This window comes from Nicotiana tabacum, chromosome 17 (genome assembly GCF_000715075.1).
Source record: "Nicotiana tabacum cultivar K326 chromosome 17, ASM71507v2, whole genome shotgun sequence".
NCBI lineage: Eukaryota > Viridiplantae > Streptophyta > Magnoliopsida > Solanales > Solanaceae > Nicotiana > Nicotiana tabacum.
In genome coordinates, this window is record NC_134096.1 from 15,219,675 (window position 1) to 15,238,751 (window position 19,077).

The following is a 19,077-nucleotide window of genomic DNA, read 5'->3' on the forward strand; positions in this document are numbered from 1 at the left end:
AAAATTACACTGTGTACATAGATAAAATATTACGTTTTAGAAGTATATAACACATATTGAACACCTTTTGTCGGAAAGTTTTTTTACTTCTTTTAAATTTGAACATCCTTGGAGAAATTTCTAGCTTCGCCATTGTCACGACCCTAAATTTCCCACCGACGGGACCGTGATGGCGCCTAACATTTCACTTGCCAGGCAAGCCAACGTTGGAGAATCATTAAACCAATTCCTTATTTTCATTCAGTAAATAACAATAATTAACTAAAATAAAATATAATAAGTGCGGAATATCATAAAACTGTATTAATTACTACCACCCGGATCTGGAGTCACAATTCACGAGCATTCTAGAATTTACTACAAGTAATAGTCTGAAAGAAATACAACTGTTTGAATGAAAGAAAACAGTAGGACATAAAAAGATAGACGGGGACTTCAAGGTCTGTGAACGCCGACAGATCTACCTTTAGTCTCCGGACAGCGGACCAATAGCAAATCTCGATCAACCTGAACCGATATCAAATTTTGCACAGAAAGTGTAGAGTGCAGCATCAGTACAACCGATCCCATGTATTGGAAAGTGTCGAGCCTAACCTCGATGAAGTAGTGACGAGGCTAAGGTGAGGCACCTACAATCAACCTGTACAATTTAACAGTGTATACGCAAATAACAGTAATGAAAAACTAAACAGGAAATGCGGGAGGGGAGACATATTAAGGGGAATACAGATAAAGAACTACAACAGAATGATCACCGGAGCAGTCAATATACCCTGAATCAACAGGAATAATGAATATAGTAAAGAAAAATGCACGACATCACCCTTCGTGCTTTTACTCTCAATCTCACCATAAAATTAATAGAAATGGCACGACGTCACTTTTACTCTCATATCATGGAACGACATCACCCTTCGTGCATTAACACTCACAATATGGCACGATATCACCCTTTGTGCATTAACACTCACAATATGGCACGGCATCACCTTTCGTGCATTAACACTCACAATATGGCACGACATCACCCTTCGTGCATTAACACTCTCCCTTACCATAATGCAATACGTGAATAACAATAGGGAGATAGAATAACAAGTACTAACCTTACTTCAACATTTAGTTCCATAATATCAATCTCAACTTTGAAATAAAAACTCAATTATCACCAGAAAATTCCGTAAACATGATAAGAACGATAATTTGAACAGCACTAGTATAACACGTAGCAATTTGGCATAGGAATAAGACAATATAAGAAAAACAGAGAAACATGGAAAACAAGTAAATTGGCCTCGTCACCTCACATATACGCCGCTCACATGAATTTCACTTAGCAAATAATCTAAGGTTCCTAATTCCCTCAAGTCAGGGTTAGGCACAACACTTACCTCGCTCCGAATGCCACTTAATTCTCAATCACAACTTTTCCTTTGAAATTCACCTCAAAACCACTCGTATCTATTCAAAAATGACTCAATAATATCAAATATTGCTAAGGGAATCAATTATATTGCATAAATTAAATTTTCCAAATTATCCTCCAAAAAGTCGAAAAATCGACCCCGGGCCCGCTTAATCAAAACTCGAGGTTCGGACCAAAATCCTTTTACCCATTCACCCCCGAGCTCGAATATGTAATTAGTTTTGGAATCTAACCTCAAATTGAGGTCTAAATCCCGAAATTCCTATTTTCTACCCTAACCCCTAATTCTACCGTGAAAACTCTAGATTTTAGGTTGAAAATTCAAGAAATGTAATGGGTAATTGAAAGAAAATGGTTTAGAATCACTTACCAACAATTTGGGGAATGAATAACTCTTGCAAAATCACCCCTTACCGTTTGGTTTTTGAGAAAAATGAGTTTTTTTGGCAAAAATCCCGTTTTGGATTCTGTTAAGTGCTGGGCGACAGTGTTAATCGCGTTCGCGAGAGCACTGTTGCGTTCGCGAAGTGTATGGCCTGCCAAGCCTTCGCATTCGCGTAGGCTACCCTTCCCTTGGATTCGCGTTCGCGAGACATTGCTCGCGTTCGCGATGAAGAAAAGGCTGACTCCCCCTCCCCAGTGCCTAACGCTACGCGTTCGCGATGGGCTTGTCGCGTTCGCGAAGAGTAACCCCCCTATCGCTTCGCGTTCGCGACCAAGCCTTCGTGTTCGCGAAAAAGAAATCCTCAGCTGCCCAGTTTACTCTTCGCGTTCGCGAGAGTACCTTCGCGAACGCGAAGTAGGACATGCCAGAACACAGATTCTGCAGAAAAACCAAATTTCCAAAGTCCAAAACATCCCGTGGCCTATCCGAAACTCACCCGAGCCCTCGGGGCTCCAAACCAAACATGCACACAAGTCTAAAAATATCATAAGGACCTGCTCGCGCGATCAAATCGTCAAAATAACACCTAGAACTCTAAATTTAGCACCAATTCAAGTGAAATTCTCAAAAACACTTTAAAACTTCTAATTAATCAACTGGACGTCCGAATCACGTCAAATCAACTCTATTTCTCACCAAATTTCACAGACATGTCTTAAATATCATAATGAACTTGTACCGGACTCCGGAACCAAAATACGGACCCGATACTAACAATGCCAAAAATCAATCAATTCTTAAAAACAAATAATTTTCAACTTTTAAATTTTCATCAAAATTTCATAACTCAAGCTAGGGACCTCCAAATTCGATTCCGGGCATACGCCTTGGTCCCATAATTCAATACGGATCTACCGGGACCGTCAAAGCACGAATCCGGACCAGTTTATCAAAAATGTTGACCGAAGTCAACTAAAATCAACTTTTAAGGCAAAAATTCTTATTTTCATTAGTTTTCAACATAAAAGTTTTTCAGAAACCTGCCCGGACTTACACGCAAATCGAGGAGGGTAAAAATGAGACTTTTAAGGCTTAAGAGCGCAGATTCGAGTTCTAAAACATAAGATGATCTTTTGGGTCATCACAACCATTGTTGGTGCTTATGCTAAGTTTAGTATTCTTCATTGTGAGAAATCATGATTTTTTAACTAAAGCGCCAAGTTGATTGAGGCGTAGCAGTATGGTGCCTTATGCATAATGCTAGCAGTGTGAAATTGGTCACACCTCACAATAGAGTCCAATTTAACAAATTCTAACTAGCCTGGTCATTGATTTGATGCAGAGGGCTCCATTAATGTATTGGATGTTGCTTTTACTAGCTATTTACAAATGAATAGTCGATATTGTTTGTGATTATTTTCTATCACTATTCTTTTTAATGAGTATGTTCATTCTTTGTAATCTCCTAACTGAATTAGGCATATATTTAGCAAGTGTTTTGGTACTTGGGTATCATCGATGTTCCAGCTTTAAAGGTTCTTCATTTCCAAATTCTGAATTGTGTATCAATGTCTCATCAGATTTCAGAAATCTGCAATCACTTGACCTTTGTGGTGGTGTGTTAACTGATGCTGGAGTCGAGAACATAAAGGATATTTCTTCCCTCATGTTTCTGAACCTGTCACAAAATCGGAATTTGATGGATAAGACCTTGGAACTCTTATCAGGTACTTTTGTCTATACTATAGGTTACATGTATATGCAGAGACGGATCCAAGAACAACTTTTTTTTTTTAGACGCATAAATTGAACTCATCATACAGTTTCAAAACTATTAGATTCTTGCAAACAACAGCAAATCAAATTGTTACAAGAGGGGCCTGTTCAACCTTTCCCCTTGAGTTGATTATGCATAAGAACACCATTTCTTAATACATAATAGATAATATAGAATACCACAGAAGAAAAGGAGCCCCTCGAGAGATGGTCACAGCAACTAACCCATGGCATACTTTTGAGTCCAGTACCGGGCGGTTGTTTCGTACTTGCTTCTATCAGTCTTGTACATATGAGCAATCTCCGGCACCAAAGGATGATCAGGATTAGGGTCTGTTAGCAGAAAACAGATTGACAGCAATACCTTGGAGTTTGTAAGTGCCGGGCTCCACTGTTCCTTCAAAATGTCGAGGCAAATGCTACCATTGCTGTTGATGTTTGGGTGGAAAATGAATGGTAACAAGAAACACTCCACCAGTATAAGGGCTGTTAGGTGGACCCATAATTGTTGCTTACCAATGAAACATGTCTTCAGCAACTGTGGGACTAAAATATTAATATACAGTAAGAAAAATAAGTGCATTTTAAAAGTTTAAGCTCTTTCAAGGATTAACACTTGCAATTTAAATTGCTTAATTATATTGTATCTCCATACGCCCTTACCGAAACAATTAATGGAATTCTTTTTTTGATAACTTATTTTGGTGTTTAATTGCAAGGTTTACTAATGAATTGTATACCTTTTCTGGAGTTTCGTGAAGATGAACAATAAAGTCTTGATGATAGCCTATGCACCTACAATTGATGGGTATACTGGGACAGTTAAGGCCTTAGAGCTACTTTGCTCATAGTCAGCCATTGAGGTCACTTCGTTCATCTATACATCCATTGAAGTAGAGATGTAAGAAACCACAGTCATATACAATCTTGAGAGTGTTAGCTCCATCTTTGGATACAATTGGAATAGTTCAACAATTGTGTAATAATACAGGAAAGATTTGAGTTTTCAGTTAGCTGAATAAACCATAATGAGAATGAAGCATACAAATTAGTACTAACATTACTGTTTACTTTCTGTTCATTTTGCATTCTTGCATTTGTAGTGCATATTTTCACAGGCCAGAGTACACCTATGAATATCTTTATCACTTTTAATTCTTGGAATATTTCACAATTTATCTCTCATTTCAAGAAAGCTACTACTATCATACCATACTTTCAATAGAATTCAAATGAGCAAATAATTAAGAGCAATATTATCATGCTAATATATTTTTTTTACAATTCGCGCATCGCGCGGGTACGTATACTAGTTGTTTAAAAGGGTAGTTAAGAAAAGGTTACTGGTAAACGCTGCTTTTGTTGATGATGTCTACTACCAGAAAAGATTGCCTTTTTGTGTTCCTTAGTTTAAGAACTTGGGTTTACTGGTGCTGCTATTGCGGCATATCAATTTTAATTTACAAAAGTATATTGTACGCCACCAGAAAAGGCTAGTTCTTTGTGAATCAGTATTGTTGAGCTTTTTTACGAATATATTTCTATGTAAGTTTGGTTTCAATATAGCTAATGGTTTAATACGTGGACTATTATAAATCATGAAGGAGTTATTTGAATTTCATGTTCAAATTATATTCATTGTTGTTATGCATGGTACTAAGTTAACTTGAGAAATAGATTTACAAGGATATTCGTACAACAATATAATAAAAATATAAGATACAAGTTTAGAAAGGAATAAAAAATTTAAGCTTTAATTCCATATTCCTTTTTGTTATTATGTGGCTTCAGATGAAAGTTTGGAGGTATTTTTATGTATTTTTCATTATTCATTATAAAGATTATATTCATTATTATGTATTTTTGGCATAAGGATTTTGGAGGTTTTAACCTCAATTACATATTGCTGTGAGAAAGTTTATTACTTTAGGTTATATGATTAATTTATTTGTGTGCTCGAGCAAACTTAAGGAGCCGCTTTGCGGCTTGCCAAATCCGGAGAAAAGGAAAGGGAGGTATTGTCCTCCATTAGGTTTTAGCGCTCCTTTATGAATTTTAGGTTTATTTGACCAAAAAGTACGATTTTCGGTTAAACTATTATAAATATAAAATGATGGGTTAAATTTAATTAACAATAATATCTCTAAACATGGATCCTAAAAGCGTGGATAATGTGTAGGACAGATCTAATAGGAGATTGATAATGACATGCACTAAATATTCATAAAGTATGAGCAATAATAGAGGAGTAACTAGCAATAAATGCCATTTAAGTAAATAGGAGGAGTGATTCACCCAATAAAGAATGGACTAGGTGATTGTTCCTCCTGACAACGATAAGTGACAGACAAATCTTAGAATGTTCGAACTATTCTCGGATCGGACGGGAAAGTATGGAATAACATGAACCAGAATCTTGATTAAAAAGTAATGTTTGCATATTTGCTAGAGAGAGAATCTTTCTTAGAAAAATGTTCTTATCAGATCAATATTACCTCCTTCCTGTCCTTATCTTTTGTATCCTTTATATGTGACACATCCCTAGTAAACCCTAATAGTACATGTGCAGAAAATATTCTTTAGAATATCCCCTATTATTCTATTCTAAAAACTAGCTGTTACAGTTCTTTCCGCGGACTTCGTCCTCGGCCATTATAAGCATCCCCACCACGAGCTTCGCCATTTCCTGATCGACCTCGACTGATTTTTCCTCACACTAATGTTCCATAGTAGATTTCGACCTATACAATTAGTCCCTCCGCTTATTGAGGCCGTCCTCAGACGACCTTGATGAGCGGACTTTGTTGGTTATGGTCGAGCATAGTGGACGAGTGGGTCGGGCAGTTAAGCTTGGGATGAGCCGCCAACGTGGCCTTTCGAGAGCCGCAATTTTTGGGGTTACGTCGTTTCTGTGCTAGAATGACGTCACGACATCATGCGTCATTATGGTGCGTATTCCCGATGCTTTACGTCATTTTCCGTGCGACTGTCTGTTGGAGCTGTCGTTTCGATCCTAGTGCTGGGTAATGATGGCACAATCTTTCGGTTTTGGTGCCCGAACTCTTATAAATAGAGATGTGGTGACATTCATTTGTTCTTTACGTGTTTTCCTCATCAAAACCTTGAGATTTCTTCTCCATTCTCCCTCACTGTGTGTCTTTTTTCTGGTCTTAGTGATTCTCGTTGCTTCTAATCCTTCTTTCTCATCGGAAATATGGCTAATGTATCCTCTGGTTCCGATGCGGGAACTGACCCTGTCCCTTTGGTGGTGTTTATGCCTCCTCACACTGATGGCATCTTTGTCGCCATTGAAGATGAGAACTTCCCTACGGTGGAGGAAATAATTCCTCGTAGCGAGAATGTTAGGTCTGATTTTTCGAAGGCGCCTAGGGACGAGCCTGAGGTTTCTCAGTCGGCTATGAAACGGGCCGACTTAGCAGAGCTTAGGGTAAAATTCAACGTTCATGTCCGCATCGATTTGGTCCCACCAGGGCGTGATGTGGTACAAGTCCACCGCCCTGGGTATTGCGCGTTTTATACATATCCCTTCCAGGTTGGCTACGCTCTTCCTCTTCTCCCACTGGGGGAGGAGTTCTGTCACTACTATGGCGTGTGCCCGGCTCAACTCGGCCCATATATCTACAAGCTCATCAGGATGCCTTCTAAATTTGCGGAGTTAGCCGGGGTCGATATCACACTCCGGCATCTAATGCATCTCTTCGCCCCTAGTTTCTATAGTGGGACAATATTGAACCTTCGCCATCGGGGAGGCAAATGCCTGGTAGTGAAGATGGACGACAAGGCAACTCGTCAGTTCTGGCACAACTTCTTCTTTGACAGAACCGAAGACGTGGTGGCCAACACGGACGGCTTCCCGGAGACTTGGAACCTCACTCGTAGCTGTTTATCCTTCTCTTGTTAAAACATTTGATCTGCCTGCTTTAGTCGTGGGCTATGAAACTTTATCTCTTCTTTGTGCAGCCACGACTACGCCCTTCCTTTGGTCAGGGACATTTCTGACTGGGTTGGCCGGATTCTACCTCACATCGCGGGAATTCGTGAGTGGCCGGACTTTTTCAAGAAATCCGGGCCTGCTCCTTCCTTGGCCGGTGAGTTTTCCTATGTATGTTTTTGCTGTTTTGGCCTCTTGGTCGCCTACTTCTTGTAGTTTGCTATTAGTGGTGATGATAACCTTGCTTTGTTTTTTTTTCTTTTTCAGCTAGAGGATCTTCGAGAAGGCCGATAGCTCCTTCTCCCGTGTTTCGTAAGAGGAAGGTTGCCTCCTCTTCGACGTCTATTCCCGCTGTGGCGGTGGCTAGACCTACTCGATCATCTGCCTCTATTCCTTCCTCAACCATGGCCAGGTGTGCTCAGTCATCGTCCCCATCTACTGCTGCCTCAGCATCGATTTCTTCTCCGCCCGCGGATATTTCGACAGCTGAGCTTTTGGCTTCCCCTTTTGTACCGTCTAGTAGATGAGGAGGAGGAGTCGCTGAGCGGCGGGAATTTGGTTCCCCATAAGAGGAGATCGGTGGACGTTGATGATGGGGTCGCCCAGGCTGTGGATTCAGCATAGGATGATTTTGTCATCCGTGAGATAGTGACCATAACACTCGAGGAGGACGTTGAGGTGACATCTGATGTTCCGATATCAGCGGTAGGAGCCGAAGGGCCGACCGCTGTGGCTTCTGATAATTTACGGCAGGAGGGATCCTCGACTTCGCAACCGGCTAAGAATGCTTCTTTGCTGGCCGAGGAGAGAGGCAAAAGCGTTGCCAAGGATGGCTACGGGACAGGTTTTGATCTCGATGCTGGCGAGATGAGGATGATGGAAAAGGGATTTACTCAGCTGGAGGTGATACTGGAGGGGTCCACGCGGATTATTGCGATCCCTATGGATCGGGATTTATTAAAAGATACTGAGGATGTGGTTCCTGCCCTCGGTCCCCTTTGTTCCGATCTGGAGAGTCGAACTCTCTAAGAGCTAAAAAATGCCACCTTATCGAGGAGCATAGACGACCTCGCTTTCAGGGTAAGTTTTTTGACGCTTCTGTTCGTTATGCTCAACGTTTAGGCTTTGTTCTTACTCTATTTTCTTTCTTTATTTTCTAGACCATGATCTTGGAAATTGAAAGCGCCCGAAGAGAGGAGCGGCGTAAGGCTATTTTTATGAAGTTGCAGCAACAATATCGCGAGTACCGTGGCAAGCATTGGGAAATTTGTAGGTGGTTCGGTAATGTTCTTCAAGATGAACTGAAGGAGAAGGATGACGAGCTGGTGAGGGTCATTGAAAAGTGCAGCGTCTTCGAGGGAACGTTAAGAAATAAAGAGGAAGAGCTTGAGGTTAGCAGGGGGGAGGGGGTTGAAGCCTAGTGTGGCGACCTTCAGGCCCAGGTGGTTTCTCTGCGCGCACAACTTGAGGAGTGGCAATTCAAAGCAGATGCTCTAAGAAACAAGGTTGCTGAGAAGGCAGAGGACCTCGAGAAAGCTGAGTTTGTTCGGTCAGGGGCTATAAGGAAGGCGGAAGCTTTAGAGGTCGTGATTCGTATTCTTCGCTCTGAGTGAGAAAATGACTTGGAGACGACCAGACTTAAGGAAGATCGGCTTACTGAGAGGATTGGGGAGTTGGAGAAAAACAACTCCCTCCTTCAGGACCAGGTGGCTGCCTTAGAGGCTGAAAAGGCTCAAATGCTTGCACGACTGCAGTCTTCTCGTACTTCAGATTTCCCAAACTTTCCCCGGGGCTTGTACGCGGAATAGATTCACGATGAGGCCTAGTTAGACGTGCTCCGAGATTTGCATGCGGCAGAGTTTGTTCCCGAGTACGCCTTTGAAGATGCCCATGAAGCTCGAATCACTTGCGGATATGATCTGGCTACGCCGGAGGCTAGTGACAAGAAGAGGGACGCGGATGTGGATCAGATTGAAGAGGACGCTTGGTACGAGGACGTGTACCCTGAGGGCATTTGTGATGGTGAGAGGGTAGATAGTCAAGCCGATGGCACTGATGGTCCTGGTGGCGACCAATAGTTTTTCTTTTTCTTTCATTTATTTTGCCACAAACTTGTGCGTTTTTTGTAGGCGTCTTTACAGGCCTTTGTAAAAATATTCTAAGTATTAAATGCCGACTTTGTTACTTGTACCTGATTCTTTTTCTTTGGCACTTGTATGCTTTTTGATTTTCTTGGTCGTGATCGTTTTGCTCGAATGAGGTTGAACGTATCCTATGTTTAATTATGGCCGAGGGCCGGTTAGGTGTTAACTTGAACGAGGTTGAGTATAACCTCTATTTGGTTATGGCCGAGGGCCAGTTAGGTGTTAATTCGAACGAGGTCGAATATAACCTTTTCAATTATGGCCGAGGGCCAGTTAGGTTTTAATTCGAACGAGGTCGAATGTAACGTATGTTGTTATGGCCGGGGCCCAGTTTAGGTGTTAATTCGAACGAGGTCGAATATAACCTCTTTAATCATGGTCGAGAGCCAGTTCAGGTATTAATTCAAATGAGGTCGAATATAACCTCTGTTTAGTTAGATATGTCTCTAGTTGCGGCATTTGTCGACGTTGTGAACTTTAAGGCGATGTTGCCTTGGTTGTATATCTGGAGAAATAGAAATAAACTTCATGCATTTGTGTTTTGTTCATACACTTGGAGAAATTTACATGGGCATTGGATGGCGTTCCAATCCCAGTCCCAGTTTATCTAGTCCCTTCATTGGTTGGCCTAGAGAAGTCTTGAGAGGTCGGGCAATGAACTAGCCATCCTATGCCTCCGTCCATGCGTACTTAGACCTGAAGTGTCCCTTTCGTCGCCTCGTTAAAAACCTCATTGAGAAAACCCAATTGGGATAAAACTCAAGTGAGGGAAAAAGAGTACGACCTGGGGGACACGTTATCTCTTAAAAATTGAAGTACTTGAGGTGGGTAATGTTCTAGTTGTTTTGTAGTAGTTTTCCTTCCATTGTTTATAACTGCAATGACCTTTTGTTCGTTGTTGCCGTGATTTTGTAAGGGCTGTCCCAATTTGTTCCCAGTTTACCTTCCCGTGGATCTTTGCTTCCTTGTGTTTTAGCTTTAAGCACATAGTCCTTGACTTTGAGTGGCCTGACCTTCGCCTTTTTTTATAATAGCGTTTTGCTTGTTGTTTTTGGGCGATCATTCTTATGTAGGCCATATCTCTTCGTTCTTCGGCTTCGTCGAGCTCTTGCTTTCTGCTTTCATCGTTCCCTGGTCTGCTCCCGTGGGAATATCTTAGGTTGGGCTCCCTGACTTCGACCGGTATTACTGCATCGGTCCCATAGACTAATGAGTAAGGTGTCTCTCTTGTGCTTGTCTTCGGCATTTTTCGGTAGGCCCACAATACTTTTGGTAATATTTCCAGCTACAACCCTTTGGCGGTTTCAAGTTTTTTCTTCATGATGTTTAGTATTGACTTGTTGGAGGACTCCACTGTCCGTTGCCCATGGGACGATATGGCGTTGAGAGTATTCTTTTGATATGCCTTTTCACAAAATATTCAGCGACTTTCTTTCTTGTAAATTGGGGTCCGTTGTCGCAGTTGTTCTCTTTGGGGAGGCCAAATCGGCATACAGTGTTTTTCCATATGAAAGCGATCACTTCCTGTTCACGTATTTGGGCGAACACTCCTGCTTTTACCCATTTAGAGAAATAGTCAGTCAAAACTAAAAGAAATCGTACGTTACCTTGTCGTGCCGGGAGGGGACCTACGATGTCCATTTCCTATTTGATGAACGACCAAGGGGAAATGATTGAGTGGAGGTGTTCGCCTGCTTGGTGAATCATTGGGGCATAATTTTGGCATTGCTCGCATTTTTTCACGAAGTCCGCAGCCTCTTTTTTCATGGTGGGCCAGTAATAACCTGCTAGTATGAGACATCTGGCCAAAGCCTGATTGCCGGATTGAGCTCCGCAATGGCCTACATGGACCTCTTCAAGAATGCGCCGCGTCTGATTTGGGCCCAAGCATTTCGCTAGAGGGCCACCGTACGTTCTCTTATATAGGTCGTTATGGATGATGCTATATCTGGCTGCTTGCATTCTCAGTTTCTTGGCCTATTTTTTATCACATGGGAGCACGTTGTCCTGCAAATATGTGACAGTACGGTTGCGCCAGTCCCAAGTCAGGTTTATGGTTCTTACCTCGATTAGGTCTATCGATGAGTTAAGAAGGTGGACTATACTTCTGTCTCCGGTTGCAATGTTTTTGGTGGCTGCGGCTAATTTGGTGTGGTCGTCTGCCTCGATATTCTGTGTTCGGGGGATTTGGTCGAGTGGCATTCGTCAAACTCGGGCAGCAGCTTGCAGATTTTGGTCTGGTACTTTTGCAACCTTTGTTCCTTGATTTGGAAAGTTCCTGTGACTTTGTTGACAACGAGTTGAGAATCACAGCGTAATCTTAGCCGTTTTGCCCCGTATTTGAGTGCTAGTCTCAATACTGCAATTACGGTCTCATACTCGGCCTCATTGTTAGTCATGTCCGGGTACCTTATGGACTGGCGAATAACTTTACCGGTTGGGACTTCGAGTACGAGTCCCGGTCCGTACCCTGACGCATTGGACGCGCCGTCAGTGTACATGACACAGAGGTCTTGTGTTTGGGGAGAAGCGTGGGCGTCTTCTTTTTCGACTTCGGGCATTATTTTTGTGCTGAAGTCGGTGACGAAATCTGTAAGGACTTGTGACTTTATCGCTATTTGCGGCTTATATGTGATATCGTGCTCACTTAGTTCGATGGCCCATTTGGCCAACCTACATGATAACTCAGATTTATGCAAAAGGCTTTTAGGGGGAAAGTCGAGACGACCGAGATGGGGTGGCATTGGAAATATGGTCTAAGCTTTCGTGAAGCTACGACTAAGGCCAGAGCCAGTTTTTCGAGGTGAGGGTATCTCGTCTTAGCGTCGACTAGTGTTTTGCTAATGTAATAGATGGGAGACTGCCTTCTTTTATTTTCTCGGGCCAGGACTACGCTCACAGCTACTTCGAATTCAGCGAGGTAGACGAGGAGACGCTTCCCCAGCTTTGGTTTTGAAAGTAATGGTGGCGATGACAAATAAGTTCTTATTTCCTTTAGGGCTTGGACGCACTCAAAAGTCCATTGGAGGCCGTTATCCTTCTTGAGTACGCCGAAGAATCTGTGACACATATCCGATGATCGCGAAATGAATCTTGAAAGGGCAGCGATACGACCAGTTAACCTCCGAACCTGTTTCTTGATGGTTAGGTGTTCTGATATTCCTTTGATGGCTCTAATTTGGTCGGGGTTGACTCTGATCCCTTGCTGCAACACTGGTAAACCTAGAAAGTTTCCTGAGTCCACGCCAAATGCACACTTTTCGGGATTTAGTTTCGTTCTGTACCGTCTGACTATGTCGAAGGTTTCTCTTAGATGGTCAATGTGATCCTCTTTCCTTTTGGACTTGACCAGCATGTTATCTATATAGACTTCCATCGTTTTGCCGAGTTGGTCTTTGAACATCCTCGTCACTAACCTTTGGTAAGTTGCCCCTGTATTTTTCAACCCGAAGGGCATGACCCTGCAGCAGTACGTCCCCAGATGGGTGATGAAAGTGGTTTTCTCCTAATCCTCTTCTTCCATGAGGATTTGATTATAGCCCGTGTAGGCGTCCAAGAGGCTTAGTATTCATGCCCGGCCGTTGTGTCGATGAGTTGGTCGATATGGGGTAACAAAAATGAATCTTTGGGGCATGCTTTGTTCAAATCTGTAAAGTCTATGCACATCCTCCATTTCCCATTCTTCTTCTTCACCATGACCACGTTGGCGACCTATTAGGGGTATTTCGACTCCCTGGCGGAGCGTTTTCCAATAGGTTTTCCACCTTTTCGCATACCGTATCATTAATTACGGAGTTGAACTTACGCCTAACTTGCCTCACCGAGGGATGGAATGGATCAACATTCAGCTTGTGCGTGGCGATTTCCTTCGGGATACCTGGCATATCTGCATGGCTAAAAGCAAATAAGTACGCGTTAGAAGTTAAGAATTGACAAAATTTACCTGGTTCCTGAAGCTTGCAACTGATGTAAGCTTTCTTACTGTGGTCGTTGCTATCTAATTAAACGGGGTCGAGGTCTTCTACGGTCGATCCTGCAACTTCGACCGTATCGGGGTCTCTGATTACGTTTTCGCTATCATCGCGTATCGACCCCGACCCTATTGATTGCTATGCCTTTTTTTCTCCGTCCTTCGTCTGTTGAGTGACTTTGCAGTCTAGAGCGATACGGTAGCATTCCCGGGATGTGCATTTTCCCCCTCGTATATTGCATATCCCGCATGGAGTTGGGAATTTGATGACTTGGTACAAGTTGGAGGGGATGACCCTCATGGTGTGTATCCATGGTCGCTGTATTATGGCATTGTATGTTGTGTCCTGGTCTATGATATGGAATGTGGTTTCTAGAGTGACGCTTCCAGCCAAGACGGGGAGTGTGATCTCGCTAGATGTTTGCTCCACTTCATTGTTAAAACTTGTTAGTGTGATGCAGCGCCGTACTATCTTATCCTCGAGTTTCATTTTTGCAATTACTCGAGGGTGGATAATGCACGCACCACTCCCATCGTCTACCATAATGCGTCTCACATCGGCATCTAAAATTTATAAAGTGATAACAAGGGCATCATAGTGAGGGAAAACCAAACCGTTGGTATCTGATTTATCGAAGATGATACTTTCTTCGAGTTTGTCATACCGTTCATGGGTGATCGACCATTTGAGATTGTGGGTTGTGGTGAACTTCACACTGTTGATGGAGGCATCATCACTGCCGCCGATGATCATGTGGATGGTGCAGTGAGGGTGGTTCGGCTGTCCTTGATGTTGTTTGCGACCTCTAGTAAAGTTAATCCTTCCCGGTCGCTCAGTAACTCTTTGAGGTGTCCCTTTCGTAGCATGTTTACGACCTTTTGTCTTAAGGCGATGCAATCCTCAAATTTGTGCCCTCGCTCTTGGTGGAACTCGCATAGGGCGTCCGACTTTCTGGTGTTCGGGTTCGACCTCATCTTTTACGGCCACTTCATCTTTGGTCTGAGCTTCTCCAAGGCGTAGATTATTTTTATAGAAGACACACATAAATTGTGAGCGGATAATAAATGGGGAATACCTCTTTCGTTCCGGTGAGTCCCTGTTCTTGATCGCGGTAGGCCCTCTTCATGGAGGGAGGTGGACGCAATGGCGGTTCTTACATATGGTAGATGTTGTTCCCTGTTGGGTCGTTGAGCTACGAGATCCCTTCTGACATCATTTCTTCGATCTTTTCAAGATTCAGCTTGTACCGAAGTTAGCCGATGAGTCGGTCCGTTGAGGTCGCCCTCATCTGCTCGGACCTCAGCGCAATACGCGTTGTGTATTTAATCCCAAGTGGTTGGGGGGTACTTCATAAGCCAACTCAACAACTTTCTTGTTGCCCTTGAACTGTTACTATTCATCCCCTTTAGAAAGTTGTGGCCACCATCCCTTCCGATATATTCGGCAAGGTCATTCTTACTCGGTTGAACCAGGCGAGGAAGTCTTTCAATCCCTCTCCCGGAGACTATTTAATAGCAAATATGTCGTTTACTCTTTCCTCGGCCTTCTTGGCCCCAGCATGGGCCGTTACGAACTTATCGGCCATATCTTCGAAAGTTTCAATGGAACGCACATATAGTTGTGAATACCACGTTAATGCTCCTCCCGTAAGTGTCTCGCCGAATTTGTTTAACAAAATGGAGGATACTTGTTCCTTGGCGAGATCATTGCCTTTTACGGAGGTGACGTAGTGAGTCACATGGTCTTCGAGGTCGGTCATGCCATCATATATTTTTAGATAGGGTGGCATTTTAAAGATCTTTGGTAGGGCATGTGGGGTGGCTTCATTACTATATGGCGGCTCGACGAACCGACCGGCATATCTCTTCGGCAAGAAATTAGGGGCGCCCAATATCTTATCGGCCCTTTATTGGTGCTCTTTCATTTGGTTCCGAAGTGCTTTGTTCTCATTCTCCATTTCCTCCATCCTTTTCAGAATGGTTGTGAGAGTGTCGTCACCTGCACTACTAATGACATTGTGAGAAATACTTGTCGTTGGAGGATGAGGGAATTGATCATGTTGCTCATCCGATGGTGGTATAATGCAAGCCCTCGCATTTTCTATAGCTGTGTCCCAAACGAGCTTATGAGGATGCTGATTAGCGTACTGGTTATCCTAGCTTCAAGGAGTTGTTTTACTGCTCGTGGCGTCTCTTCCACCAAGGATGTGGGGGCTCCCTTACCAAGAGATTTTGTGATGCTACAGTGAGGAGGGGTGACCTGCCTCGCCTGGGGGAGGCAATGGGTGTTGCGTCCTCGTCCCCTGCTTCAGAGCTCTCATTGATGATATTCATGAGGTTGGTTAGGGGGTTACTCATTATTCTTGTTCTTTCTTCCCCGTTACCTACCATAGTAGATCTGCGCATACAAAGAAAGGGGAGCATGCTCTTGCTTCTTTTTTTTGGTTAGCGATTCGTGTCAGTTATAGATCTAGAGAAAACTAAAAGTTTAACTAGGAAATCTCCACAGACGATGCCAAATGATGGGTTAAACCTAGTTAACAATAATATCTTTAAACACGGATCCTGAAAGCGTGGATAATGTGGGACAGATCTAATAGCAGATTGATAATGACATGCACTAAATATTCATAAAGTATGAGCAATAATGGAAGCGTAACTAGCAATAAATGATATTTAAGTAAATAGGAGGAGTGATTCACCCAATAAAGAATGGACTAGGTGATTGTTCCTCCTGACAACGATAAGTGACAGACAAATCTTAGTGTTCGAACTATTCTCGGATCGGACGGGAAAGTATGGAATAACATGAACCAGAATCTTGATTAAAAAGTAATGTTTGCATATTTGCTAGAGAGAGAATCTTTCTTAGAAAAATGTTCTTATCAGATCAATATTACCTCCTTCCTGTCCTTATCTTTTGTATCCTTTATATGTGACACATCCCTAGTAAACCCTAATAGTACATGTGCAGAAAATATTCTTTAGAATATCCCCTATTATTCTATTCTAAAAACTAGCCGTTACAGTTCTTTCCGCGGACTTCGTCCTCGGCCATTATAAGCATCCCCACCACGAACTTGGCCATTTCTTGATCGACCTCGGCTGATGTTTGCTCACCCTAAATGTTCCATAGTAGATTTCGACCTATACAAGATTTATTATAGTACTTTTCTTTGAATTGTTACTTAAATACAAAGAAAAGAAAATGGATAATAAAGGATATAAAGGAATTTAGTTTAAGAATTTGAAGGTTTGACCTTTTTTATGTGTGGTACCAACGAAAGATCTTTTCTTTAGGGCCTTAAGTTCATTAATGTTTTCAGTTATTAAGAACCCCCAAAAAAAGGATTTTTCAAAGAATTAAGGTGTTGTTTTTATGGGTGTGTTTGGTATGAAGGACAATGTTTTTTATGAAAAATATTTTTCTAGAAAATATTTTCATGAAAATGAGTGATTTTATCAGTTTTCCTTTGTTTTGTTGGTGAGTGAAACTTTTTTTATGGAAAATATTTTCTAGTGGTTTAGTTAGAGTAAAAAATATTTTTTTGAAAAATACTTTTTTATGCTACTTTCCTCATCTCCCTCCCCCTTCGCCCTCCCCAAATTCCTATATTTCATGTGCACTCCCCCCTCCCCTCAAATATTTACCTCTTTATGCAAAAACAACGTTGAAATTTGTGTTCCATAGCTAAAAAGAAAAGGATGCGGAAGATTAAAAAAAGTTTAGGAAAATATTTTTCCTTTTCTTGATAGGAAAAATATTTTCCTCCAATTTGAGGAAAATGAGTTCATAAGGAAAATGTTTTACAAAACATTTAATCCAATCAAACATGGAAAAATCGAAAAATATTTTTCGAAAAATATTTTCCTTCATACCAAACACACCCTATGTCTTAAGTATTTTCTTTTGATATAGTAATACATAGAAAAACAAATACTCCATCCGTTTCAATTTATGTGAACCTATTTCCTTTTTAGTCTGTGCCAAAAAGAATGACCTCTTTCCCTATTTGGAAACAATTTGCCTTTATGCAATGATTTATAGTCACACAAAATATATGTACCTCATTTTACACCATAAGTTTAAAAGTCTTCTCTTTTTTCTTAAACTCTGTGCCCAGTCAAATGGGTTCACATAAATTGAAACAGAGGGAGTAAGAGAGTTAGCTGGTACTATTACGGGATGGTGGCTGTCAGAAAAGTACCTTATGGATTATTTTGGTTACTTTCTATTTTTCACCAAATACAGAGAACGAATAAATACTAGCAACTCCTTTAATTTGGGATAAATTTCGGGCCCACCATAATTTATTTGAATTTGAACGAGACATATGTTGCACCATTTTTAAGATGGAATTTGATTTCTGTTTCTGTATTAGACAAGTTTGATTATTTATATTTATTTGAAAATAATAAAAAAAATTAGTCTCTTTCGTAATTCAAAATTGGTTGGTCCCGGTTCTTTATCAGGTTACAGTAATCTATACTTACTTGATATAATTGTTTCGTTTAATGGACCTTGCATGTTAACATAACTGGTAATAAGGGTAAATTAACCATTCAGTAGTAAACATTTTTTTATGGCATGAGAGATTAGGTCATATCTCTAAAGGAGAATTAAGAGGCTTCTGTCCAATAATATTTTCTATCCCCTTAATTTTTCAGAATTTTTATCCCGCTACTAACAACTTGGTTGGATGGTTGTTACACATCGTTTCATAATGTATCGTATTGTATTGTATTGTATTATATTGTATTGTACTGTATCGTTTGATGAATACAACGTTTGGATATATTGTATCGTTTGCCGTTGTTTCATGATATCATGCACCAGCAATATGAAGAATAAATTTGCAATATTATAAAGAAAAATTATGATACGTTGTAAATTTATTATATAAAAAGGAAGGGTAAATGATAAAATAAAATAATTTAATAATAGTGAAGAGTGAGATGAAAGAAAAAGACAAGATAACGACGCAACCACACCAAATCGGTCATTACATAAAGTGGCACATTTCGTCGTTACATAACAATAAATTTAACGATACGATACAATAAAATTTAAGTAACAACCAAAACAAAAATCGTATTTAAAGTAACAATACGATACAATACAATAGGTAACGACCATCCAAACAAGTTGTGAGGCTACCTTTTCAATAATGTGAGGTTCTTTGAGGATGTTGAGTTTGCGGGTGGGGGGTGGGGGGAGTTAATGTAACGACCCGACCGGTCATTTTTCTTACTAGAACCCTGTTCCCCTAAATAAGACTCCATCTATGTGCTTTTACTATTTTATGACTTGGGGGGACAGTTAGTTCGGGTTTGGAAGGGTTCGGGTTGAAATCGAAACACTTAGTTCCTTATTATTGGCTTAAAATGATTAAGTTTGACTTGGGTCAATATTTGTAGTAAACT